This window comes from Peromyscus leucopus, chromosome 5 (assembly GCF_004664715.2).
Source record: "Peromyscus leucopus breed LL Stock chromosome 5, UCI_PerLeu_2.1, whole genome shotgun sequence".
Classification (NCBI taxonomy): Eukaryota; Metazoa; Chordata; class Mammalia; order Rodentia; family Cricetidae; genus Peromyscus; species Peromyscus leucopus.
In genome coordinates, this window is record NC_051067.1 from 60,499,655 (window position 1) to 60,527,578 (window position 27,924).

Consider the following 27,924-nt stretch of genomic DNA (forward strand, 5'->3'; position numbering starts at 1 on the left):
AAACTAGCAGCATTGTTAACAAAATAAATCTTTTTATCTTTATAAAGTTCCACAACCTAGTGTATCTCATTATCGTAACCAAGAGTGGACTAATGTAGAAATAACATCATTGATTTTTAAATGATACCCAAAAGTTCACAGATGAAGACAGAACTAGCATTCGAATGAGTAGCTTATGTGAGACTTTGGGCATGTCTGTCAATGCAGAACAGCCCAGCATCAAATGTGTAATAATAGAGACTATTATTTGTTACCACAAATGACTCTCTGTTTCACCAGTTCAAGCAACTTCTAATTTTTATCACTTACTAAGCAAGCCACTCAGATACTATCTTTGGTTGGCTGCTTTAATGTGAAACACAAGGTCTGTTTTCAAGCCAGTCACAGAGTAATGACCAATGAGTAACAGCACCATCAAGAACCATACATGTATACTTTTAATTAACATATGTTTCCACTTGTATACACGGACAGAGGCAACTATTGCACCTTAGCTCATTGTTACAAAAGAAGTTCTTGGAGTAAGGTCATCATAGAAGACAGACAAGCCCATCAGAGTTGTCTCTAAACTAAAGAAGCTCTTGGTGTATTTTGTGTATGTCACAAACAATTTGCAAATGGATGTCATTCTTAAGATATCATCTTAGCCAATTTTCCTCAAAACCCTATTGCATAAATTTATGCCAGAATAGGATTTGAGATGCTGCCCAGAGGTTTCAGTGAAATTATGATTTGCTTTGTTTGAGGTAGGATAGGAAGAAACACCATGCTATGATATTTTAAAGAGCCCTTTCTCTGTCACCAAGAGCTACTAGGTTAATTTTTTTAACTGACGAGTTTGATGGCATCTATTGACTTCCATAGTGAAGGAACGATTGCAGGGCATCAATATCAAGCAGGGAGGGGGTGCAGTTTCTGAAATAATTACAACTGAAGAGCCCTGCCATAATTCTTCCCTCTGATCCTCCCCAAAGAGGTAAGCAATTGTCTGCATTTTTCTTTCTCCTCACCTGCTTCTCGAGAGATAGCAGGTTTTCTCATCACAATTGTATTTCACAGAAAGGGTGTGAAGATAAGTGAGTTTCCATTTGTAAAACACTCTGAAGTCAGAGGTGCTATACTTGATGACAGTGAGAAAGGAGAAGGAGAATAGGCGACAACTTGCTGAAAATTCCTGTCATTGTCCATTTGTGGATAACTTCAGGGGTGGCTCATAGTAAAATCGTTACCCAAAGGTATGGAAAGCTATGTGCAGACAGCAGCATGCTGAGTGTTGCATAAAGCAAGCTAAACACCTATTATCTCACTCTTTCATAATAGCAACAGTTGCATAAAGAAAGTCAAAGAAATTGCATGCTGCTATGATGACAGATCTAAAACAATTGTGAAAGACTATCTAGGACAAGAGATACTTCAAGACTCCAGAAAAGGGAGGAAGAGAAGGAGGGACAGACACACACCCTTATACATGGATGCATGAACAGGCACACACACGCACAAACACACACACACACACACACACACAAATGGAGAGAGAATTTAACCATGATTTCTTGCCTTACTGTATCATCCACTACTTAAATGGTTCCCTATAAGTCTTCATAAGAGACAGATATTAGGGTTTTTTTTTTAAATCATATCTCACTTATTATAATTAATTTAACTGAGATCTTTTTCTTTACCTTTTTCTATCCCTTAGAGTAGTCAGGTTGTTCCAGAGAAATAGAAATAATATGGCATAAATATATGAAAAGAGAAGTTTAATATAAGAACTTAGCTTTTTAATTACAGTCTGGCTAAAGATATGGAATGAGCAGGAGAAAAGGCTCAATGGAAAAGAACACTTGCTGCTCTTGTGGAGGACCTGGCTTTGGTTTTTAGTAACCACAAGTTGCTCACAGCCACCTAAACACTCTACATCCAGAGGACCTGACACCTCCCTCTTCTGCTCTTCATTGCACCAGGTATGCACATAATGCACATGCATAAATGTGAGCAAATTGCTCGCATACGGAACATGGAAATAAAATTGAAAATGTCTGTCAACTGTAAGCCAGACCCATGAGAGCACCAATGGAGTTATTCAGTCTGACTCCAGCTTACTGAGTACCACCGGACCTTTTGATGTGAACAACAATCTGAAAGTCAGAGATGAGATGAGATGAGTTATCCAAGCTCAAACAATGTGGCAACAGAGAGGGAAAATTCTCCATTATTCTTCTTAAAACAATCTTAATTGTGCTTTGGGAGAAGAGGGGATACATAAAAGCTCATGTGCCCACAGAGTCCAGAAGACAGCATCACATCCCCCCACCCGCCATCCCCCGCTGCAGCTGGAGTTATAGGCATGCGTGAATTGCCCACTGAGGGCTCTGGGTCCTCTTAGAACAGTGCTTGCTTCCAATCACTGAGCCATCTCTCCAACCTCCAGATACCATTCTTTCTAAATGCTCTCAATGTATCAAGTGATAACCAACCACAGAGTAATTTACTTTAGAAGTATCCTCTCTTATAGGCTTGGTTAACATATATATCTAGCAGCCCACTCAAGTATTACTACATTGAGAATCACACACCTTCATCTTTATAACTCTTTTTAATATTGTTATTAGAATTATATTGGCCAACACATATGTGTCTTATGCATACACATATAACCATCCTGATGCCAGTATTAGCATAACGATGACTGAGGCTTCCTCTTAATGTCACTGAGCCCAGAAAAATTAGCTTGATTGCATCATACATAGCCTTCCTCTTGTTTAGTTGTCTTAGATGCTTGTTCTCTTACCTGTAGCCCAGGTTGGACTAAACATTGATGAGAATCATAAACTTACATTTCTGAAATCTGTCTTTCTTCAGTGATATCATCCCACTCTCACAGTCTCTTTTCCTTTTTCTAATGCTGTTTTCTTTGTCCTCACATGGCAAACACAGGCACATACCACCTTCCCATCTCACTTAATTTAGAACATTGTTTCTCCTAAACAACTTTTCAAGACCAAGGATAAGTTTCCCTATTTTTTTCTGCATCATTCTGTTACTATACTTACTGCAAGCTCACAAACACATATATTTTACATATTGTACTTAGACATTTATTTGTATTTATTGCCTACTGTGATCATTAATTTGGATTAGTACATTTAATTGGAGTAATTACACTTAATTGGATTAAGAATTGCCTAGAGAATTAGTGAGACACACATTTAGGTATTCCCATGGGAGTATGTTTGGAGAGGAATAACCAAAGCGAATAGCTGCCCTGCATTTGCATAGCACCATCCCATTGACTGGGAAACAGAGTGAATATAAGCAGGAAAATGATAAATCAGTTGAACACTGATTTTCCTTTTTTTTTTTTTTTCTCTCTTGCTTGTAGGTGCACAAACCAGGCCTCTCTCATGGCAATGACTTCCTCACAGGAAGGACTGTATTCCTCTTAACTGTGAGGCAAAATAAACTCTCTCTCCCTGGAGCTGAGTTACTTTTTATTAGGTACTTGATTACAGCAGAGAGAGCAGTAACTACCACATCCATTGTGAGCTTTTGAGGGAAGGAGCCTTCATATCACTTCTGCCCTCAGATCCCAACATATAGCCATAAGAAATATGACTAAGGACAAAGGCATGAAAGGGATAGGAAACAAGTGGGTAGAGGTAATAAAGAGAGGTAAGGAGGGATGATCCCAGAAAAATCAGAGATTCAAACTCATTCTCCCCAGGAAACATCATTAGTATAATTCTGTCAAATTTAAATTAGACTGTAATAAAATATATATAATAAAATATTTCCTGTATTAAAAATATCATGTGATAGTGCATTGTGTTAAAACACAACTGCTCTAAAAGTCTACTTTATAATAACAAACTTTTAAGTAAATATTTTCTGAGGATAAGGTATTTTCACAACATAAATCTTAGGAGAATATTGTATCTCCTATATGTAGGAAGGCATGTAACACACAAGATCAAGCTTTCTGCATAAAAAGAAAACTACAGGATAATACACATGACTCTAATATCCAGATTTACCATTAAGTTGAAACTTAAGGTTGGCAAGATGCTATAAAGAGCTTTGAATGATGTGGCTAGGTCAGTAAACACAAATGTAACAATTTTCCCCTAGGGACCATGTTGCTGTTGATTGGAACATATGATCATTAGCTGCCCTAGGAATTGCAAATAAATTATGCCTAACACAATAAAGTGAAAAGCTAATCATTTAGACCTATATTTAGAACTTAGAACCCTAAGGCTCTATGGGTTTATAAGGTGGAATATACTTCTGAATAATAGAGTATATCAAACATACCTATGTGCAATCACATATATTAATTAGTACATATATTTTATACATAAAATACATAATATCCTGTGCATTTAGCTTCCTTGATCGCTGATGACATTGCTGGTCTTCTAGTAAATTTAACATAAACTGTATGGAATATAAAATTAAATCTTCTTAATTTTGATAAATATTACTTGTTTTGAATACAATTTTCGGTAATAATGTCTCCTTTATGTCTTCTAATATCTTATTTTAAATAATAATTTATATTGAAAAATCTATACTTTTTTTCAAAAGCATTGTTATAGTGTTGCACACAATGTAAGAAACTCCATGAAGCTCTCTCAGATACCAGCAAAATTAATTTTGAAGGAATGTCATATAATCAGAATGCCAAATCATAAAGTAAAGTCCTTCACTGACATAACTGCTTGGAACACTGAGATCTCTAGTGTGACTTAGTGGCTAGCTAGCCTGCAATAAAAATCTACACTATTATGTGAAATGGTGGTGTGTCGCATGATTATGGAATCTGTGATGTCCCATGATTGGCTGTCTGCAAATTAGAGACTCAGAAATTATGATGACCTCTCGAAAGCTTTGAAGCTAATAGTGAAATTGTCAGTTGAATAAGGTCAGTATCACCACCCAACACAAAGACAGAAACAACACTCTCTCTCCTCCTCTGTCTCTTCATCACTTCATTGATCTGTGTTGTAGATTGTCACCATTAATTGTATGATGTCTGCCCACATTGAAAGGGGGAGGATCATCTGCTGTACAGAGTCCACAGACTCAGATGCAAATCTCAACTGAAAACACAAATGTTCTGGAAGGAACATTTAGCCAAAGGTCTCTGTATCCAATGATATGGCTAAGTTGACACACAAATTTAAACCTCACACCTGTGAAGGCTTCCCATAAAGTCACTATGGTGGACTTCCCACAATCATTACAAAAATTGCAATGAGAATAGAAATTATACATAAAACATGTTTATCAATTCCAGTGAAATTAAAAGGAAAGCAATCTTAGGAAATTAGTAGCAACTGTTACAGTGAATCATTCAGGAAATGAGGTGATTATCATTGGATTCAGGGGTACCTCACTTTTTGAAGTCTAATCTCATCGTCACTAATTATATCAGCAATCCTCCTTCTACATCTAAATAAATCACACCATGCAATGTTGTTGTTTCTAAGATTTTAACACAGGAATTTGGGAAGACATAATTCAATTCGTTACAGGAGTCTATACTTTCTAGATAGCCCTATCTGGTATCACAAAACAAATTGAAAACAAACAAAAGGAATGGAGGAATTGGGGGTTGAGTAGCAAAGTTGAGAACTGGTAGAAAAAAAATGTTTCATGTTTCATAATTGAACTGTAATTTCAATTTTTTTATATATTAGAATAAGAACCTCAATAGAAGGGCAGAGATCTGTCACAGACTTGGAGGGTTTAATTCTGTCCTCTCAACTCTAGTGGGTACAATACCTTTCCTTTTATTATTATGTTCCTGTTGGCTGCTACAATCCAAGTCTCTGTATTAGTCATTGTTCTTGTGGCTTGACAAATGCCTGGCAGTAAGCAAATTAAGTGAGACAAGCTAAATCATGGCTAATGGCTTTGTAAGTTTATCATGGGAGAGAAGATGTGGAGTGTGACCAGCTCATCTGTGACAACAGGAATCTGGCAACGTTCCTTTCTCAGATCTCAGTGACCAAGAAATAACAAAAACGGCAAGGAATCGGGATCAGGCTCTAAACTTCAATGCTCACCCTTCAGATATGTTCCTCCTCCATTTGTTGTCTTCTGTTCTATAACCTACCACAAAGTGTTGAAGAGCAAGGGTTCAAGCACATGTGCCTACTGGGCAAAATATTATATCCAGACTGTGATAATTTCTTAATATCAAAGGAGCTCTTTTTGTTAAATCTGATTACCAAAGACAAAGACTGTAACCAATTATTTAAAAGGAACTTACTGTTCCTGCATTCTTTGAGTTTCCAATGTTTTTTTTTTTCTTTCTACAATTAACAGACACTGACATTTCATGATAACCCAGTGGCTTAAAGGTTCTGACAAAATAGTACAATATGATCTATCTAATCTTAATCAAATCTCACTGATTTTATTAACCAAAGCTTAGGTCTGGGACCAGGAAATGTCTGTGCAGCCACAGAACCTATGTAAGTGTTTGTTAAGGTCACATGCAATGACTTTAAACAGTTCTTGCTTGTTTATTTTTTTCTCTCCTAGATTTCTAGACTGTTGTTCTGAATGTCACATCAGATAAGATAAATTTTCATTGCTTCCTAGACATGGTCTAATAAAAGAGGATGGGATCATTTTCGGGAGACAATCAATATGCTGACATTTTATAAGAATGATGTCTCACAGAAATTTAAGACCTACATAAATAAGCAAGTGCTAGATTCTAACAGTTAGAATGCAGTACCATGTCTATGGCTTAAGAATGCCTTTTTCCTAAGGACTCACCAAAGAGTTAATCTTAATTTGTAACATATAATAAATTTAAGCACCGTGGAAGACCTTTCCAAGACTTCAGTAGAAGAAAGTCACTGGCTTGTTTTCTCAGTCCTTAGAGACAAACAGCTAACTTGTGTTTAAAAAAAAAATACAGAAAGAGAGGGAGAAAGAAAGAAAAGGTTAAGGTAATGGAGAATTAAAAACACAAATTTGTTTTTTCTATTGATAGTAACTTCTATACAGACAATTTTTATTCTTTGTGTAAGCAGAGTTTTACTGAGAAGAATCACTTCAGACATTCCATGAAGTATATTTTACAATTTTATCTCAACATTGCAAAAAGTCTTTTCCATTCTGTCCATTAAAGCAAATATAGTCTCATATGGGACTTGTCTTTCTAGTCTTCAAGTTCAGTATACACGGTGAGGTAGAGTTTATTTTGTTTTCTAATTCTGGAGAATAAGGGCAACAGCAGCGGTGAATAAGAAGCTGAATGTGATGAACTTTTCTCAGAGCCCATTAATTCTCTCAGGGGACCTCTTTTAAATGGAATGTGGAAGGTGGGGGAGCAGCAGCATCCAGAAGTCAATCCTACAGCCATCAAATTTCTTATTTTTAACACTATTCCCAACACTTCTAACACACTTCTCTTTTTTTCCCAATAAAAATACAGGGTATAAGATCATCCAAACAAAAGCTAATGAAACTATAAAGACTTTTTCCCCCTGCGATCCTCTTGTGCTTGCTCTACATCTGTATCACGGCTTATAAAGTCAGGTTGTGGAGAACAGTGGCAGTTCTTGTCAATGTACCGCATGCCTTTCTGGGCTTCTGTTTCGCATTTACAAATTTCTTCAGGGGTGTGAATCCCATGGGATGTCAGAGGAATTGACATTTCTGTCCAAAGAATCTGTTAGCTCTTAAATAGTTTCACCTGATGCCTTGGGAAGAAAAAGTTCTTCTAGAAGCCTTCTGTATCAATTTAGAGAAAATGGTAGTGATCATGAGGTATAGATGCTGTTATGAAGAAAATTAAAAAAAGTTAGGGAATAAATGTTTATTCCTATCAAATTTTGATATGTGAAATAAACTAAGCAGTATTTATGGAAATTTGCTATATCAAAGGTTTGTGCAAATTTCTAAGCTGTAATCAGGTAGCAATGAAATTATGGGGATGGACATTGAAAGAACAACATTTCCAGGAGGAAATACACTTCTTTTAACTCACTTTGGTAATTATTCAACTATACTCACAGAGCCAAGTTTAATTTTCCAGACCATAAAAACCTTGTTTCTTCATCAAACCAACCACTGTGGAGAAGATAATGCAAAATACAAAGGCTCTGCTTAAGACCATGCATACTCTGTGTAGACTGAGTTCACAAGATTTAGCACACTAATCATTAGCACAAAAGGAGTCCTGACTAGGACTTGGGGATCCCTTTGTGACTTAGATTAGTATACATTAAATCAAAAAAAAGGAGGAAAGTGTAAAAGGTAGAAGAAGGAATAGAGGAAGAGAGAAATAGATATCTCTGAATGAAGTTTTGCTGAAATGGAAGTCAAGGTCATCCTAAAGCTATCAAGTGTATAAATTGTTTCATAAAAGAGACAGGTTGAGGAATCGGCACCCAGCTAGTAGATGAACAAAATAAATTACACCATTTTTATCACAATCTACTAGTGACCAGTACCAAGGAACTGTAGTGAAATTTGAGATTTAACAGAACCTGGGGAGTCAAAGCTATATGTTGTACAACGGGACCTTTTAATGGCATTTTGTGGTGCTTTTATTTAGATACCTTGAAGTTCAAAGTAGGGACATAGGAATCGTGAAAAACAGAATTTTTTTTATCACTTTCAGCAAATATGCTCAGGAGACTGAGGGTCTCATGGTTGAGTAGGTGTTGTTTATATTGAACAAGCTAGGCTGTGTTGCTGAGGAAGGGAGAGGAAACATCTTGCCTTTGGCATTCATTGAACAGGTGGAAGCATTCCTCCCAGGAGATTAAATAAAGTTTTATGGAAACAGAGTTCACACAACATGATAGTGTGAGAAAGTCTATTATACATATGCTACAAATGTTCTAGGGCTTTCCCAGAATAAGTAAGTAGATTGTCTTTCTTTGGGCAAATAAGAAGATACATTAACTAAAAGGTAAATGAGCTCACAAGATCCATAGAGTGTAGAGGAGAAGGGGAGAGAATGAATATAAGATCTCTAGGAAGGTGTGTGTGTGTGTGTGTGTGCGTGTGTGTGTGTGTGTGTTTGCGCCTGTGCACATAAATGTCTTCTCAATAGTATATAGTCATTGTATTCATGAACTCAAAGCACTGGTGGTTATCATCACAAGACCTGAATAATATCTAAATATCTAGCCAGACAAACATCTATCATGGATCTGGGAAGAGCTCTTGTGGCCCCACTCTGGATGAGGGGCTATTAGCATTTGGTAGGAAAGGGAGAAAGAATAAGAGTTATTTTTAGATGGAATGGCCACTGGTAGGTTGCCTATGCTCCAGTGAATGGATGGATCCTTACTCATATACATTAAATGGACCAAGTGAATTATTTAAAAAAGAAGATGACATCAAGTTAGGGAGTATGGTTCTAGGAAGGAGGAGATTGGGAGTGGATACCATTAACATAAGTAAAAAAATTAATATAAATTTAAAAATGAGTCACTGACTCATACATGGAAATTAACCATATGTACAAAAGAATACTCCATAGTACTCTAGTTAATAAAATTATTTTATTCTGAACATGATAACCATAAATCTATCTTTAAATTTGTATAGCTTTCTTCTATTTATTCTATTGTTAAAATGTACTGTTCATACCCTTTGCCTTTTGAGCATCTCATTGGCATTCTTTACTGAAATTCTGTTCTGTAAAAGTTAGTTTGAAAATAAAAGGCAGTTTGTACACTAAGCAATTTTTAGATGCTTTCCTCCAAGTCAGAATAAAAAAAAATACAGAAGCTGTGCATTTATTTATTTATTTATTTATTTGTTTGTTTATTTATTTATTTAAGTGAGCAGTGAAGAAGTACATTTTCTTTTGGTCCAATTTGTTCATGACTTCTGAAAACAGTCATCAAGCTTAGAATGTGGGTGATGATTCACTTTCACCATTAACTCCAAGGGATTTGGAGTCATTATGGAAACACCTCTACAAGTACCATTTAGTATTTCAAGAAGGGTTCAACAGTATGGAAGATCCACTCCATGGGGTTGGCTCTCAGATGGAATAAAATGAAGGAGACAAGAGCACCATCATGCATCCCTCTCTGCTTCATGACTGTGGAGTCCATGCAGTCAGCTGCCCCATAGGCCTCCTGCCCTGGCTTCCCTGCCTTGATACATGTGTCTTTGGACTGTGAGCTAAAACAAGCCCTTCCTCCTGTTACTTTAAGTTGCTTCAAATCACAGATATTGTCCTAGTAGTAATAACAACAACAACAAAAAGTAATCAAAAAGCAACCTGACTTTCAACTGCTGGAATCTAGAATGGAAATTTTACCATCACTCAAAGCAAGTGCATTTCCCCCAGGAACGGCTTCAAACCCTGAGGTTTGATAAGAGGCAACAGCATCCCTGGGTAAAAGCAGGAATGAACTACCCCACAGGACAGATGGGAGCTGATTTTATGTCCAGAAAGTCCGCATTGTCCTAGGCTTTTCCTACTGAGTGGCCTCCTTGAGTGGTTATTTTATCCCACTTTTATTTAACAATGTTGGTCACTGCCAACTTTATCTATTCATTCATTGGACATTTTCTAAGTCTTGGCCCACTGATAGAAGCTATCAAAGGTGCTTGAGTATGAAGGTCAGGGTTTCAGTTCTGCTTAGAAGTACTTCAGAGTCTAGAAGGAGATAATAAAGTAACATCAGAATGGTACTTAACGAGGATGAGACTGATGTAAGTACTGGGTGCTTCGCAGAGGAACATGCAGCCCAAACAAATAAGTGAGACTGACTGACACAGCTACATCTTGAGTATGAATAGAAGTAACTGTGAAGAGAAAAGCACATTTCCATCAAAGGGATCAATTGGCAAATGATGAAGAAGCATATGGATAGTTTTAGATTTGAGACTCAACATTTCTATGCCTAAAGAGCAGGAATCGAAGGAATGGCAAGTAGATCTTTATAAACGGGAAAAGGTCATAATAGAGGCCATGAGTTCAAGAGCAACAAACTTATATTTTATTGTGAGTGGGTGGAAACTAAGGATTTTAAAGTTACAGGACAGGAAAATTATCTGTGTAAGACCTTTTTAAACATTATCAATCTTTGCTTTTAAATCTTATGCTATCACACCTTCCTTTGCTGAGTCTGCACCTCCATTTATTCTGCATTTGTTTGTTTGTGGGAGTAGAGAGCATGCATGTCAGTTCACACACATGGAAGTCAGAGGACAACTTGTAGGAATCAGTTCTCTCCTACCATGGGGTTTCTGGGAATCAAAATCTGGTTTGTCAGGCTTGGCATCAGGCACCATTACCCTTTATGTCTCCTTGGTGGCCCAACTTCTTCATCTGAATAGCAATGTTTCCTCCATGGCCTGGAAAAGACAGAACTGAATGAAAGGTGCTGCCCCACTGAAGGACCACACCTCCAAGTCCTTTCACACAGGCAGATGTTGTACTGATTTAGGGCATCTCTTCCAGAGCTTTCACTTTCTCCAATTGCATTTATGTGCTGGTATCTGAGGCACGTTTTGAGAAGAAAAACAGGGTTGTTTGCAAAGTAGTTAGACAACATAAAACTAAATACATGCTGAAAAGAAGCTGCAGTCCCTAGATCTCATTGAGATACTTCTTTTCTGCTTCCTTTTTTTTTTTTTTTTTTTTTTTTTAAATCTGAGGTAGGCCTTTTAATTTTGAAGAATATTAGCCAAATGAAAAACCCATGTTTGCAAACACATGAACCGAATTACCATCTGAATACCAATAGTAGATGGATGGAAATGAGCAGAGTTTGTGTATTGAGCTGGTGGTTCAGGGTCATGATTTGCTAAATGTGTTTTCCAGTCTGTCCTGTATTGCTGATACACTGGAGTGATTGTTAGTAGCAGTCATTGTTCAGAGTCAACAACTGGTAGCAATACAATAAGTTGATAGTAATTAGTGACTCTACATTCCTTTCTTTTTACTTGTATGAATGTTTTCTTTTTTCTAAGAAATTTTTTATTCATTTTACATACCAACCACAGATACCCCTCTCTTCTCTCCTCCTGCTCCCAGTCATCATTTCCCCTCCACCCACCCCGCATTCCCCATAGGACTGGACAGAGCCCTCTGCATAAACGACTCTATATTTCTATGCATAATAGTTTCTCTTCTCTTTATTTTCTACTTCTTTATTAATATTTTAACTTATCATACAAAATCATGGGTCTTATGTGGCATTACCATACACAGAGGACATTGTATTTTGCTCTTCTCTAGTGCCTGCACTACCCTCTCACAGAACATCCACTTGCTATTTTCCTTATCTCTACTCATTATTCCCACTCCATATTCTGCTTTCATGTCACATGGATTGCCTCTTTCGGCTAAATGCAGCTACACAGCTGTAATCACAGATTGATGGACAGTTCTTTATGCAGGATAGTATGGCAGTAGTTTTCCTATAACTCTTCACAGCACATTTTACTAATCGGCCCAGGTAAAGCTTTTACAAATTGCATTGCCAGAAAAGCCAGAGCTTCTTGCTCAAAAGTGAAGATGGAAATGCCTATTTCTTTTTTCTCCCCAGGGAAAGAAAAAAACCCTCTGGCCTCCAGGCAGTTCCCTTAAAAATAGCTTCTGTCTGCCTTGTGCCATTCTTATCACAGATTCAATTCCCATCTTGACTGTCCAGAACTGAAATCAGTCTTCTGAATTCAAGCGCAGCTCATCCATGCAAGAGCTGCTTTTATGTACATCACGGTGGTATATGTCAGTCTGAGTTGTCGGTGTTTCCATAAAGTGTTTACTTTGGGACCCTATTACATAGTACAAACCAAACAGATAACAAAAGGATCTTTGTGCCAGGCTATCTCGTTGTTACAAAGAAGCTATCGTTCTGGTTGCTTGGCCAGCTGAAATAAAATCAAGAAGGAGGGTTATTTTGTTCAGTCATGAAATGTAAATAGCACACAGGGTCTCTGTGTGTCGCTTGCCCTTGTGTTTTTAATGATTCCTTGGTTAGCCAAGAAAAAGAAATCAGAAACTGAAACTGGGTACTTCTTACCAAAGAGGGGAAAAAATGGTTCATTTGGAAGTAGCTACATATGAAAAAGATGCCCCCACAGTGGCACACGACAATATAGCATGAACATAAAAGATACGTGCATAGATTTTCAATGTGGCCTTGTTTCTATGAATATTCCCCCAAAGAAGTACAATTTCAAAGTAAAATAGGAAACAAAGTATAAATAAGCAATAAAGCATTTAGGATTTCTAGCAGCTTCTCCTGATCAGGATGAGAAGTGAGACAAATCATAAATAAAGATGATTATTGCAAATCTTACTCTTTGGACCATAGTGATTATTGGTCAGACAAGTAAAACAGAATTACTATTTTAAAGATGGGTTAAGGTTTGGTTATTTTTTTTTCTTTTTCAAGTTTTAGATTTAGACAAAATCTGAAAGACTTTCAATGACTCTGCAAGTTCAAAGTTCACATTATTGGTCTGCTTTGGGATTCACAAATGACTTTGGTTTTAGGGACTTGGAATTCTTTCTGGGTGGATAGTTTTACTCAGCCCTGTGGCTAGTGCCCTTGCCTGTAGGAGACACACCAGTGTCATTAAGGAAAGTAAACGATGTCAACAAATGTCTTAAGTTGTGCTTTAGAGTCTCAGAGTGCTGTAGATCTTGACAGCATTATTACTTCCCTTATAACTCTTTTTTAGATTGAGAAGCATTCAGGGCAATGGTGGGAACACCAACCACCACTGTTCATTGATTTGTTCTCTCATGATGGTATCTTTTTATTGAATGCCTGAAAACCATGCCTAGGCTGTGAGAAAGTAAAGAAAAGGACATTGTACAAGGAGAAAAATAAATAAATAATACCATCATACAGAAGACACTGGATGACCAGGTTGCAATTTACATGTTGTGAGCTGGGAAGAGAAAACCTTTGTATTTTTCCATATTATAGGTTGTGTTTTTTAAATAAAACAGCTATAATTATAGGTGTTTTTCTATTGTATTAGTTTGTTGTGGAATAATCTTCTTGTACACTGTGAAAATGTGTCACTTGGATTGTTTTAATAAAAAGCTGAACAGCCAATAGCTAAGGTAGGATTTTCAGGGCAGAGAGAACACTGGGAGAAGAAGGTGGAGTTGCCAGCTCGATTTAGAGGAAGCAGGGCATGCAGGCAAAGAGGTAACAGCCACCAGCCATGTGGTAGGATGCAGATTAGTAGAAATGGGTTAATGTAAATTATAAGAACTAGTTAGAAACAAGTCTAAACTATAGGCCGAGGTTTCATAATTAATTAAAAAGTCTCTGTGTCATTATTTGGGATATGACTGGCAGGACAGAGAAAGACTCAAGACATCAGTCTTTCTTGGCTTTAACATTTCATCTTTTGTGTTCATATTTTTTTATTATTTATTGCTATATTCTGAGTTCGGCTCCTCTCTGTCTTTATCACTGATTAGTGTCTCAAGTGTCTTCCTGCTTTTACTTTGTGTCAGATATTCAGTTCTTTTTCATTAGGGAGCAAATCTAAATCTTATTTTCCTGCTCAATCTGAAGTAGAAGTCACCTCTCATACTGTATCTGAGGTTTATCATTAACATATACAAAAAGATTTGATAGAAATCTGATACATTAAGTAATCTCAATTTCTAGTGTGTGATTATTTTGTTTCTGAAAAGTAGAATCATTTTAAAAATTGTAAAATCAATATCAAAACCTAGGAAATATGTATAAAATAGTTGATACATGAATTTTTAGGTCATACATTACTATAAATATTTTTGTTCAAAGTTGAGAATGTAAAAATTTATATGTAAGATATATATAACTCCTGTATCTTTTACAAAAAGTATTGCATAAAATATCTGAATGTTCCATTTGAATGCTGCAGACCTTAGACTGTATTTAATTTTGAAGACTTTTCTACAGTACTATTTCTGTGTTCTTCTGAGGCAAATACATTTTTTTTTAATTTAATGTGTAGTAGCTTTGGCTGGTTTGTCAAATAATCTTGCCTCTGGTGTATTCACTAGCACAAAACCTATCACAATTTCATTTAAAGGTTTTTAATAAAGCTTACAAAACCCATTAATTCATGGAGCCTCATGAAAGAAAAGCTTAAGAAAACTGAAAAAGGAAAAAAAAATTAAAAAGGTTGGTACCCTTCGCATGCCTCCAAGCCTAATGCTTGGAGTAAAGTCATAATGAATATATTTGGATAACCAACAGCTTTGCTAAAAGTATGCTGCAAGCATAACATCTAAAACTTCTTGCTCACAAATTTAAGACATTCTGTCCCTGAAGTCATTCTTGTATAGTTTTGAACATACTGGTGTCCTTATTGCTTCATTCAAACAATATGGAATCTTATCAGCAATGACAGGAAAGGCAGGCATGGATATTTTGATTGTATATCTCCTAAAGCATTGTGAGTTTCACATGGACTTCAGGTACTCTTAACAGCTACTGAATCCTATCAGTTTCTTCAGTGGCTAGATATTCCACAATGTCTGTTCCCCTTTAAAATGGCTTCATTTCATTTATGTTTTACTTTACATGGAGTTCAACTGAGCATACATAATTCAGTTCAGCTCTGCAACTGCTAAGTTCTAGGAGTATAGAAATTGGTAAGTGTAGACTTTAGTACTGAAAAGCTTGCATGAAAGAAATAAAAACAGATGAAGTAGAGACTTTCTGTGAAATGTCAGCAGTTGGTGTTACAGAGGTGAGTTTGTGTCTAGGTTACATTATAATCAGCAGCTAGGAAAGGCCTTGAGGAAGAGGGTATACAGGATCAGAGATTCATTAGCTACTAGTGACACCATATTAGAAATGTAAGATTACCCTGAACTATGCTCTAAAACCCAGCCTGATACTATAGCAGTTAGGGACATCTATCTATACGGGGAAAATTAAGGTACATTGGTTTTTTCAGAATGATAGAGTTTGGGAATTTTTATATCATAGGAAAAAAAAATTAGTGTTCTAGCATCGATTGTTAATGGATAGTAGTGCATACCTGAAATCCCAGCACTCAAAGAGGCAGCAGCAGGAGGATAGCCACAAGTTCAGGGTTAACCTAGGCTACACAGTTAGTACCAGGATGTCCAGAGAGTCATAACAGGAGTTCTCCTTCAAAACAGTAGAAAATTGCAAAACTGTAAACTGATCTGCCTGGAAAAATTGCCAAGCGCACAATGTAGTGATATCAGAGACTGGAACTATTGGGGCGATTAAGATGACAGAGTCGAACAGTTTATCTGGAATTCACAGAGTGAAAACCAATTTGGGGGCTTTAAATCAGAAGACACAGTATTCAGAGATTTGATTGGAATAAGAGAGATGGACTAGCATACTTGTTATGTGATAAGACACTTGGAAAGTTTTTCAATTCATTTTTAAGTTATTTACTTATTTTAGTAAGAAAAAAGAACACACAAAAATGCAATAAAAATATTTTAATTCAGAAGAACGCCTTTGTAGGTGAGGACTTCATTCTTTAAACCTTATGTCAATGTGTAAAAACATAATTTTGGGAAACTTCTAAATGGAAGTTAAATACAAGCAAACAGCACTTGGTTTCATTTTCTCCTCCAACCTAAAAATGTGTAACAGCATGTATGTTGCTAAACAGTAAATGAAACACAACAGAGTGTGACTGAAAAGGCTAAAATATGTGGTCAATGAAAACAGAAATAGGTGACTGGCCTAGAAAGCTAATGGTGTTTTTAGATAGCTTTTCACAGGAAGATTACTGCCATCAGTTTGGTGACAGGGAATGCATGTGATTGCTCTCCCTATCTATTATCTGTACAGATTCTTAGATTGTCAGCTTTAGTTTCTAAATACGAACTATCCTTGACAAATCCATCTCATCCCACTTAGCATAGCACACAGGGCATCAACTCAGATACATGCTTTGATTTATATAGTACACAATATAATTAGAAATAAAATGATCAGCTGTGAGATCTCAGAACTTCAGGACATAAAAATGATGGGAAATATAAGTATTTAAGCCAATCCCATCATAAAGGAGCTCATAAGTCTTTTGAACAAACAAGGAATCTACAGTATTAAAATTATAGGAATAAATGCATGCCACATGAAAAAAAAGTACTTAATGTGGAAAACTGTCAGAAAGAAGATAAAGGTTTTATTCAAATGTCTGGGAAGTCTGGCAGACCCAGAACAGAGTACAGACCTTGGGATGATTAAGAAAAACCCCAGGACTCAAGTTTGTAAAAGTCACCAGAGAGTGAAGATTGGGCTTCTTTGAATACATTAGGGTGAAGGGTATTTTCACATTTTTCTTTTGCTTTAGTAATAGCAATGTGGCTCTACTTCATTGGTTAGTACAGAGAAGAATGATATGATTCTAGAAAGATGATCAGTGTGGCTAGAACAATGGAGGTGCTTCCAAAAGAAACCCCCACACTATTATAATAGCAATCCACAGTTAAATTATATTGGGAAATTCTACATTAGTGGTATCTGCTGTCTCCAGAAATTCTGTGGAAAAATCTGAAAACTAGCAGTCTCTCTTGTGGCTAGGGTTCAAATAAATTTATGTTGCTGAGTAGATAGACAGAAATTATCACTTCTGAGTAGCCTTACATTTATTTGCATCTCTACTCATAACTTATCTGAAAAAAAAGATAGACAAGATAACAAGAAATTTAATGAATAAATCTTTTCATCAAAGTCCTAATAAAAATCTAGATTTTTTCACTTTCCTTAATTAATATAAAATATGATGTTTTAAAATGGCATTGAGAACTGGGCAACTGTTTAAAGAGCCTTATCTTTAAGAAACCTCATTATAGTTGTGAAATGGAAGTATATGGAAGAAGGTATCCATTTTTCAAGTAGTAATGTGAATGCTGTACTTTAGAAAATTCCAAATAATACAAACATATTGCTGTCAGTGCCAAAAATAATTCAATAAGTCAATAAAAAGATGAGGAACAGAATCTTGTGATGTATAGCAGATGCATCAACACAGGGAACTGGAAGAATGAGAGCTTCCCCTATTGAGTTTCTCCCATGTTTCTCTCAGAAATAAATATAACTGAGGTTCATACTGTCATGTATCATAAAACAGTGTACAACTACTGAGGTCTCTCTCTAAAACCCCCGTAACTACTGACTTCTCTGCAGCCCAATGCTGCCTTTAGCCAGTGATAATTTCTTTTTCAAAATGTGCTTCCATTTGTGCAATTCAATATTCCTGCAAAGCTGAGGCATTGTCACACATTAACGCTTGATCTATTCTCTACAGTATACCAATAGACTCCCTTCTCCAGGACCAGAACATCCCTACGGTGTATAATAACTGAGAGCAGGTCATTCATGTGTGGAATTGAAGGAGATTGACGATGGCAAATACAATTGGATTTAAAATGAAAATGTTCACATGGTGCTTTTTAAGGTCTAATTGCTGCTAAGATGATGCTATCCATTGTATTTTTAGGTACCAACCTCTAGCACAGGCTAAGATATATAGGTTTTAATATCAGCACTACTCTCAAGTGAAGAAATCACCACCATCTCCTTTGCCCTCGCCCACAATGTTTGTGGAATTTGAAAGCACGTTTTTGCACTTAGCCTCAGAGTGACCCTACAAGGGAAGGACCAGTGGACATCCAGACATCGACCATAAAGCAGAGGGAATGCTGGTGAAAAAGAGCACCTATTACTTTTCTTTAGCTTCAGAGAGTAACATTTAGCTCAACACAGGCTGATGATAACTACTGTAAACTCTGGCTGCAGCCCAGGTGTACTCCTGGGGCTGAATCTAATTCCAAATACTTCCTTCAGCCAATGAGTTAAGTTCAGGCTTCAGTGCTCACAGGAAAGCTGTGGAGAAATGTTTCAGCTGGTCCCTACTTCCAGGAAGCACGTAATTCATTACATTATGGATAATGTGGAGGTGGCACCTACCAACTATATTCTGGCTATATCTTATGCTTGTGTTACACTTAATGAGTAGCATGGGGAATATATTTCAAAGGCATTTGGAATCACGCAATTCTATGTAATAGAATGTAATGACCTCAATAAAACAGAAAAACAGGTAGCATTATAATTTTTCCCCCTCAGAGAAAGCAGGGTGCTTGCAGGTAAGGAATTGCTATGCATTTGTGATGAGCCTCCCCTTTGTTACTCTTTGTTATTTCTGGCTGTGTGAGATTTGTTTTTTAAATCAAATAAACTTTCACTTAAGACAGTCCAGTAATCTTGAAGATGGAAATTGGAGTCCACACTTTGGTAAAGCAATGATTCCAACATGAAGTTTCCATGATAATTTCCAGTTTGGATGTGGAGGAAACTTAGCAAGGAAGACCCATCAACTAGGTTGCTGTGGAGGCCTTCGCAGCCAAATGTCAGTGTTACCAAGGCTAAGGAACAAACACCAATGTAAAGGAGTCTACACAACAAAATAAGACTTACCTTTCAACAGACCCTAAGGAAGATATTCAAATTCAAGTACTCTTTTCGAAATAAGAAGGAAAGAATCAACAGAGGAGTGGACAATGAAGACAAGTAGGAAAAGCAACTATCCACCTAGCAACTATGTCTGGTGGCAGAAATTCAGTCTTAGAGGAAAAATATCTCAAAGCAAAGTGTAAGAAATAGTATTCCAAGCAAGCGTATTAGGTACTATTGTGATTCAATAATCCAAATGACTGAGAGAGAAACTTAAAGAGGCAAATCTTATTTCAGCTTATGGTTTGAGAGGGTCCAGTCCACAGCTGATTGAATCTGTATAAATGGAGGTCAAGGTGGGAACATGTGACAGAGGAATTTCTTCACAACACATGAAAAGAGAGAAAGAGTAACAGAGAGACAGAGACAGAGAGGGAATGAATACAGAAAGGGATCAGGGTAAGGAAAAAAAAAAAAAAAAAAAAAAAAAAAAAAAAAAAAAAAAACCTCCCAAGACCGAGACTTGGTGCAATGACCTACTTCTTTCTGCATCCATGCCCCACTTCATACCTTTCACCACCTCAAAGTAAGGTTGAAATATTACTCATCCATCAAGAAATCAATGCATTCATGAGGTGAGATTCCTTAGATAAAACTGTCCCTGGAATAATTAACATAGAGTGCCCCAGGGATGTGCTTCCCTAATCTCCTAACTGTTCCTCAGGCCAGTGAAGTCGACAGTTAAGATTAGCCATCCCCAAGGGCCAAGGGTCTGCTTGATGCTGTATGAGCCTCTGCTAGTCTTTGATGGAGATGTTCTTGGAACATGTATATGTGACAACCCCGAGAAGCTGCTACAGTCCACTGCTTGCTTTCCTTCAGTTCTCTCAAGTCCTCTAATTTACTTCATATTGTCATTGATTTTTCAATGTGGGAGTTGAACATAATTTCTTTTCAACATCAGAAAGGCTGACAGTTATAGCATCAAGGACTGCTATTGAGATAGGCTACAGCAATAAATATTCACTGTCTCTCTACTGCTGACATATTCTGTACTCGATTCTTCACTAGACAGTATTTTTACTAGTCTGGACTTCTTGTTCAAAAGGCTGTGATTTCTGCAGTTTGAGTTGAATTATCAGTAGGCATGAAGATACCTTAATGGATCTCATTAGCTATATGCATCATCTTTGTTACCTGGCAGTAACCATACCTTCCTATGATAATAAGTTTAGATTACTCCTTGTAGTATACCAAACTTTTTTCGTACAAATATTTTGAATAAAGAAATATAAAGCGATTGCTTAATAGATAAAACTTTTGCTTTGGTGAAATCCCTATTGTATCTTCTGAAAGAAGTACACCTTCCTGGAGAGCAGAAACTAGTTTCCTATATGACAGTAGGTCACTGAGTGTTACAGTGCATGGAGCCAACTCCTCTTACTTCCCTTAGTTTCCCAACAATATATGTCTTAATTGTTGAGGCCACATATCACATAGCATTTTTCTCTTTTCATGGGGAGACATGATTAAATGTCTCTTCACTCCAGCCAGAGCCATGGAACAGACTAAGATAGTTATTCCATCCAAGTCCAATATGATGAATCAGGGAGTTAACTGCGATTACTTACAAATGAATATTTGTATTGATGAGGGGCTCTTTACAGTAACATAGGACAACAAAAAAATGCAGTACTGAAAAGTCTGTCCCAATACGGGTGACAACCTCATGGAAGCTGAATCAGAGAGTACTGTTCTCAGTTATTCTTGTACCTTCTTTTTCATCTAGCGCTTCTTAAAAGCAAATGGAGATGGAGCGGGGAGCAGGAGAGAGTAATGGGTGGAAACTTAAGTGTCGAAGTGAGGGTTCTGTGACATTTCCCCCATTGAATTAGGTAGTATTGTCACTTTCATTACCATTACCAGTGACTCATCTAGCTGCCATGCAATGTTCTGCTTATGGTATTGACACAATCATAGGGGCAAAGTCATCTCTTCTCCATTAGCCAGTGAATGCTGTTCTGGTTTGAAGGTGAAATTTCTCCTCCAGGCATTCCATTTGAATACAGGTTCCCAGATGGAAGCACTGCTTTGACAGATTCTAGCAGCTTTAGGAAGTGGATCACTGGAGGTGGCCCTGAAGGTTTTGTAGCCTGATCCCACTTCCTGTTGGCTCTTTGCTTCTCAACTGCAGGTGCAATGTAGCTAGCAGCCTCGTGTTCTGCTGCTGTCTTTCAGGCCAGGATGGGCTGTATCTCTTCTGCAACTGTGAGTCAAAGCAAGCCCTTGTTTCTTTGAACTGCTTTTGTCAAAGCAACGAAAAATGTAGCTGATAAAGATGAATCCTCATGTTATACCACAAGGGATTCCACAAGGGTATAAAGCTATACTATAAGTCTCCACTTCTTTTCCTCATTTCCACCTTCTCTTCTTCAATGTTCCCGACCTTTGTGGCGTGGGGAGAAGGAGGGTATTTTTTCATTTATGATCCACCATACCCAAAACAGTTATTGTTTTAGATTCTTCTTGTTTCTGTGAAGAAAAAAAAAGCTGTTCAACGCAAAAGCAACTAAAGAGATGGAAGGATATATTTGCTTTATACTATCAGGTCATAATCCAACATGCCACCATTGAGGGAAATCAGGGCAGGAACTCAAAACAGGAACCTGAAGGCAAGAACCTCAAAGGCACCATGCTTACCAGCTGCCTCTCTGTCTCATTCACTGGCTCATACTTGGCTTAGCTCATTTTCTTATAGAGCTGAAAATATTGTGCCTAGTGATGATATTATCCATGATGGACTGACATCTCTTACCTCAAAGAATAATCAACTTAATTCCCAACAAAATGCCCACAGGTCATTCTGATCTAAGTGATTCCTCAAGTAAGGTTCTACTATCATACGACTCTAGGCTATGTCAAATTTACAGTTACAGATGACTGGGACAGTCACTTGTTTCACTTGTAACCACTGTCCATAAAAGCTTCCCTCCTCATCCAAGGCCAGTAACATCACTAATCTACTCAGGTGAACTCACACCTTAAGAATGCACTTTGCCAGGCACATCACAACCAGTCAACAGAATAATTGCAGTTGTTTTACTCACTGACAACTGGGATCTCTCCTGCTACAGAATTTTGCTTTGGCTTACAATACCAGATCTTCATTCTCTCTGAGGAGTGGGCTTTAAGTACAGTAATGTTATCAGGATCTTCTTCTGGCCTCTCATCTCCTCAGTCTTTTTGATCTCTGTAGAGTAAATTTGGACAAAGAAAATATAGTGTAGTGTAGAAGACAGAATATACAATAAAGTGAAGAATACTTGAGGGCCAAGTGGAACCCTGGTATGTAGTACACTCTCAAGGTATGAGAGCAAATGGCCAGAGAGACCACTGTTCTGACCTAAATACTTAGGTAGACTTTAAACTATGTTTAGAGTTTCCAGGACAACTGAAATGGATTTCCTGAAATATGGCTTTCTGTCTAGGTGGTTGGTAGTCTATTTCAATTAAATCTAAAAGGAGGAGGCAATAGTATGTCTTAGTTATTTAGCAGAAAGCAATGCCTCCATCCGGGGCCTGACCTATAACACAAATCCAACTCTTTGAACAAATCTTCAAATCCCTTATCTCTTCAACATCCTCTCTTGTGAACAATATTTTTCCTTCATCTCAGTTAGTATTTCAAATTATAAAGAGCGCCAATTTTGCTACTTCCCTTTTCTTAAAAAGTATTGTTACAAGTGATACAGAGATAGTTCCTAAAGCTGATTGTGAGGGAGGAACCCATTGTCAATTAACTAGAACCCCACCAATTTCTAGTTAGCTACTTAATAATTACAGTCCAGCACACACATCTCCTTTAACTTTAGGTGTCCACAGGCAAGGAGAACTATTGATAACAATTTCCTCCATTAGAGTACATAGACTTTTGAGGTCCTGTGAAATGCATGTAGCAAAGAGGGAGTTTTCAGATCAGTCCTAGCTTGATGTGTGTGTGTGTGTGTGTGTGTGTGTGTGTGTGTGTGTGTGTGTGTTCTACAACCAATGTAGATGGTGTCTTCTGGAACAAAGTATTATCATCAAGTCTTGGCAAGCAACAAACAGTTGTTTGGAGTTTGAGGAGCCTCAGGTGATTACCATCTCAACAATTTGGCTCACTATTGGTATTGGGATTTTTGTTTAATAATCTTATGGATTTGCATATTTGTGTTTCCACATTCTCAGGATACCCTCTTTTAAATTTTTTAACTACTAGTTTTAAATGTTCATTCAGTAACTCAGTAAAGCCTCATATTAACACTGGACTCTGGTTATTTAACATTTTAATGCTCATGTGAACACAACCCTACATGTCCTGTTACACTGGATGTCAAACACTGCCTTTCTCTCATCCCTAGTTTCCTTAGTAATACATTTTCCATTATCTGATACTATAGAAATGTCAGCTAATGATAACCAAATGTCTTAGAGGGATTGATATCCTTTATATTGCCTCAAATTATTCATTCCTTGTCTCGAGGAAGGGTGGTTAGTTACATTACTCAGTTTCCCTGCTGCCTTAGCACTCAGACTAATTCTAATCATCTCTATCCACCATAGTATCATGAGCAAGACTGAGTTGCTCTATTACTTTTTCTTTAAAAGTCTTTGCTGATTCAAGTAGTTCAGAGGCAGAATACAAACTGATTGTCATTGTTCCCTACACTGAACCATTATCAATGCCCCAACTATATGCCAAATCACGAGTTTTCTCTTCATGCATATTAAAGTTTTGGTCTAAGAGGTACTTTCTTTCACTTCTCTTTTGCTCTTGGCCTCTTCTCATCCCAACTCTCCCTTTGAATTCCATGTTTTGGGATCTTAGAAAAGAATTTTTACATAGACAAAATTTGTACTATCTTTCACTTTCGAACCCAGCCACCACCATCACCACTACCACCATCACTACCACCACCACCACCACCAACAGAACAGAAAGCCAGAATCTCTAGAGCATTCTGTCATTTACTTAAATTACCTCAATATGAGGCCTAACTTCTAAGTCTGTGGATGCTGAACTCATGAGTCTTTCTTATTATAATTCATCCTTTACATGAACAAGTTGCCTTTCAGTTACATGTCTTATTTAGGATAACAGAGGTCACACGGCTTGTTCAGTCTTAGTTACATAGCATCCTTACTCACAGCAGGGCCAATACAACAGTTACTGTAGGAAGAATGCACAATACAATATACTACATGGTAAAGGATGGCCATAGCCACATCATCCTCGTAGATGCTCCACCTAAGATCAAGAAGATAGTTTAGCCTCAGTTGCATGATTTACTATCCATACAAAGGGCCATTCAACCAGGTTTACAAAATTAGTGTTCAGTTTGGCCACTTCCCTTGATGGCTGCCAAGTTGTTTGTCATTTTACTTGGGAAGATGTAAAAAAGGTCTTCCAGATAAATTAAAATACCAAGTCTACATAGATTAAACCAATGACTTTACTGTGATTACTTAGAAAGATATGGGTGAGACTGGGGCAGAGATTATGACAAACAACTGTATCACCAAAAAGTTCCACTCCATCACAGGTGATGACCTCAGGATAAATGAACCACAGAATCTCAACATCTGATTTTCAACTTTATATATTCTACTCTTATTTCCTAACAACAAAAGAACATGCAGTTGGGAGAAACAATAGAATAATGGTCATAATCCCAGTTGATGGTACTGAGAAATTCTTTTCCTTCTACCAGGGGCTGTTAATAACTCCACTACCATTATTATAGACCTAATTATCACTGTTTGATCTGCTTATTTGTAATATTGATCCAAAGTCACCTCTGCTCCAAGATGATGATTGATGGGCTAGTCATGCTATTCCTACAAGAAAAACCTGTACTATGGCAGATGGCTGAAGAGTCAGAGCATAAGTGCATTTTGGAGGTCAGCATCTGTATTCTACAGAGACTCTCCCTAATTTGAGATTTTAACTATGCCTTTAAAAGGTACTTTAGTTTCCCTCAAGGACATCAGTCTCCATGTTACTTATATTAAATCAAAGGGTCCAATAGTCAAATGCTAATTATTGCATGTTCTTCACATAAGCTTATATTGTGCTAATCACATGATGACAAATCAGACACTTTTGTCATTATTTGAATAGTAGAGTCCCAGAAACTGTAGACAGAATAGAATATCCAAACTCAAAACAGAGATAATCTAAAAAAAAAAATTAAAAATGTGAGATCTATATACCTTCCCAATGACTAGTTTCTCTCCTTATGAGATAGCATTGAAGTTCCAGTAACTGATGTGATCAGCTTGGGTGGTGTGCATATTTAACAGCTCAATCAACTACATAAGGAGTTCATACTCTTGTGTATTCCATTTTTGGATTTATGGGCCCCCAAACACCTGGGAACAGATGCAATGGACAACAGTTGAATAAGTCATCTTATCCCTGGGATCATTCAGCGCCTCTTAAGCAGAAACCTTCCTGGATGGGATTGAGACCTAAGGCTTCACTTCTTCATAAAACAGATTTAGTTCTTTCCATATTCCATTGTTCTTGGATACTTATATACATGACTTTCTTGTGTATGCTGAAAGATTTTGCTCTGAGAAGATCTAAGTACCTGTGATGCCTTATGATGAATTGTTGCTCTGTTTATTCATGATAGCACTCTGGTTGCTCAGTCATTTGAAAGCTTTTCTATGGACCTTCTGTAGCACCTTTAATACCTATTTAATCAAGCTGATGAATTGTCTTGTGAAGAAACCATAATGTTGATTAAGAACCTTACATATATACTCTGTGTCTCTCCTGACATTTCCAAGATATTTTGTACAGCTCCTTTATTAACCTTGTACACATTTTGGGGATGTGTTGTTCCATGAAAAGCCTGATAAGTTTTCTTCTTCACATGATTTATATGGTGAAAGGAAATATAATTTACCTTGCTTGCCATGTCTCAACATTCTCTAAATTGTCTGGCCCTTTAAAAAAAAACCCTGAGTAATATAGCATGTATTTTGCCAAAAATTGACTGTGTCTCTGAAACCTGTGTATACAGTCAGGTTATTTACAGAATCAATTATTTAAGCCTCACTAGGTATAATTAACATAGTGCCAACACAGAGGTGAGTACAATGTTCTCTACAATGTCCAATCAAGTACCTATAACTCTGTATTATGCCATAAAAAGAGGAAGAAACTCCATGAAATATAGTTGTCCTGGAACACCAATGTAAATGAATGCTGCTATCGGCTCAAAGTGAGATAACCATTGATTCTATTGCATGAAGGGTGTCACAACTACTTTGCTCAGATGCACCACTGTGAACATACCCTCACAATCACATCCAGAAGGATGTCTCCTAGATGACTCCAAATCTAGTCAAGTTTGCAACAAGGACAACTATCAGAAAGTGATTATAGATTACAGAGTAATCTATAATAAGTTTTTTTAACTGCACTAATCTTTTCTAACAAACACTGAAAGAAATTCAGCATAATAGCTAGGACTAAGGCTACTTCTTTATTGATTTGTCTTCTCTCAATAATATTCTGTGTGCGCTATTTCATGTAGGTACATGAAATCACATCAGATAATATCCACACATGGTGGGTCATAAGATAATGAGATACATATATTTTGCCAAAATTGATCTTTGTGGATGTGAGTTTATAATTAATTCAGTTCTGTAAGAAGGTGCTGATAATTATCACCATCCTATCAATGCTGCTATCAATTTTTAAAGAATTTTGATAACCTATTTGGTAAAAACTGCTCCTTAGTGAAATGTTGTATATTTTTCTTATTAACAGTGAAACTGTACATTCTAAATTTAAGGAATATTTATAGTAAAATTTTATTATGGACTATATTTTAATGACTTTGAATGCATTTCCCTTGAGTTGTTTGTCTTTTAAGTATTGAATATAGTAGTACTTTCTATTTTACACTGTTTAGAGTTTATATGACTGTATCAATCACTTCATTTCCCCAGATTTTTTTTGCTAAGTATATTTTGGAGTCTTCATTATTTCATAAATTTCAAATTAATTTTGTGTAATGAAACTTTGTAATCTTTATATGACAAAAGCCTTGTTAATTTTATATCATTTGTTAAAGCTCTGGAGAATTGTTTCAGTAAATACTCCTTGAATTTTGAAATAGTGTTTTATTTCATATCAGTATATGTTCAAAGAAAGTTCATAGCTCTAAATGCCTACATAAAGAAGTTGGAGCAACCTCACACTCGCAACTTAACAGCATAACTGAAATATCTAGAAGAAAAACAAGCTAACTCAGGAAGAGTAGAAGCCGGGAAATAATCAAACTGAGGGCTGGAATCACTAAAATACAAATAAAGAGAACAGCACAAAGAATCAATGAAATAAAGAGTTGGTTCTTTGAGAAAATCAGCAAGATAGACAAACCTTTTTCCAAACTAACCAATAAGCAGAGGGAGAATATCCAAATAAACAGAATCAGAAATGAAACAGAAG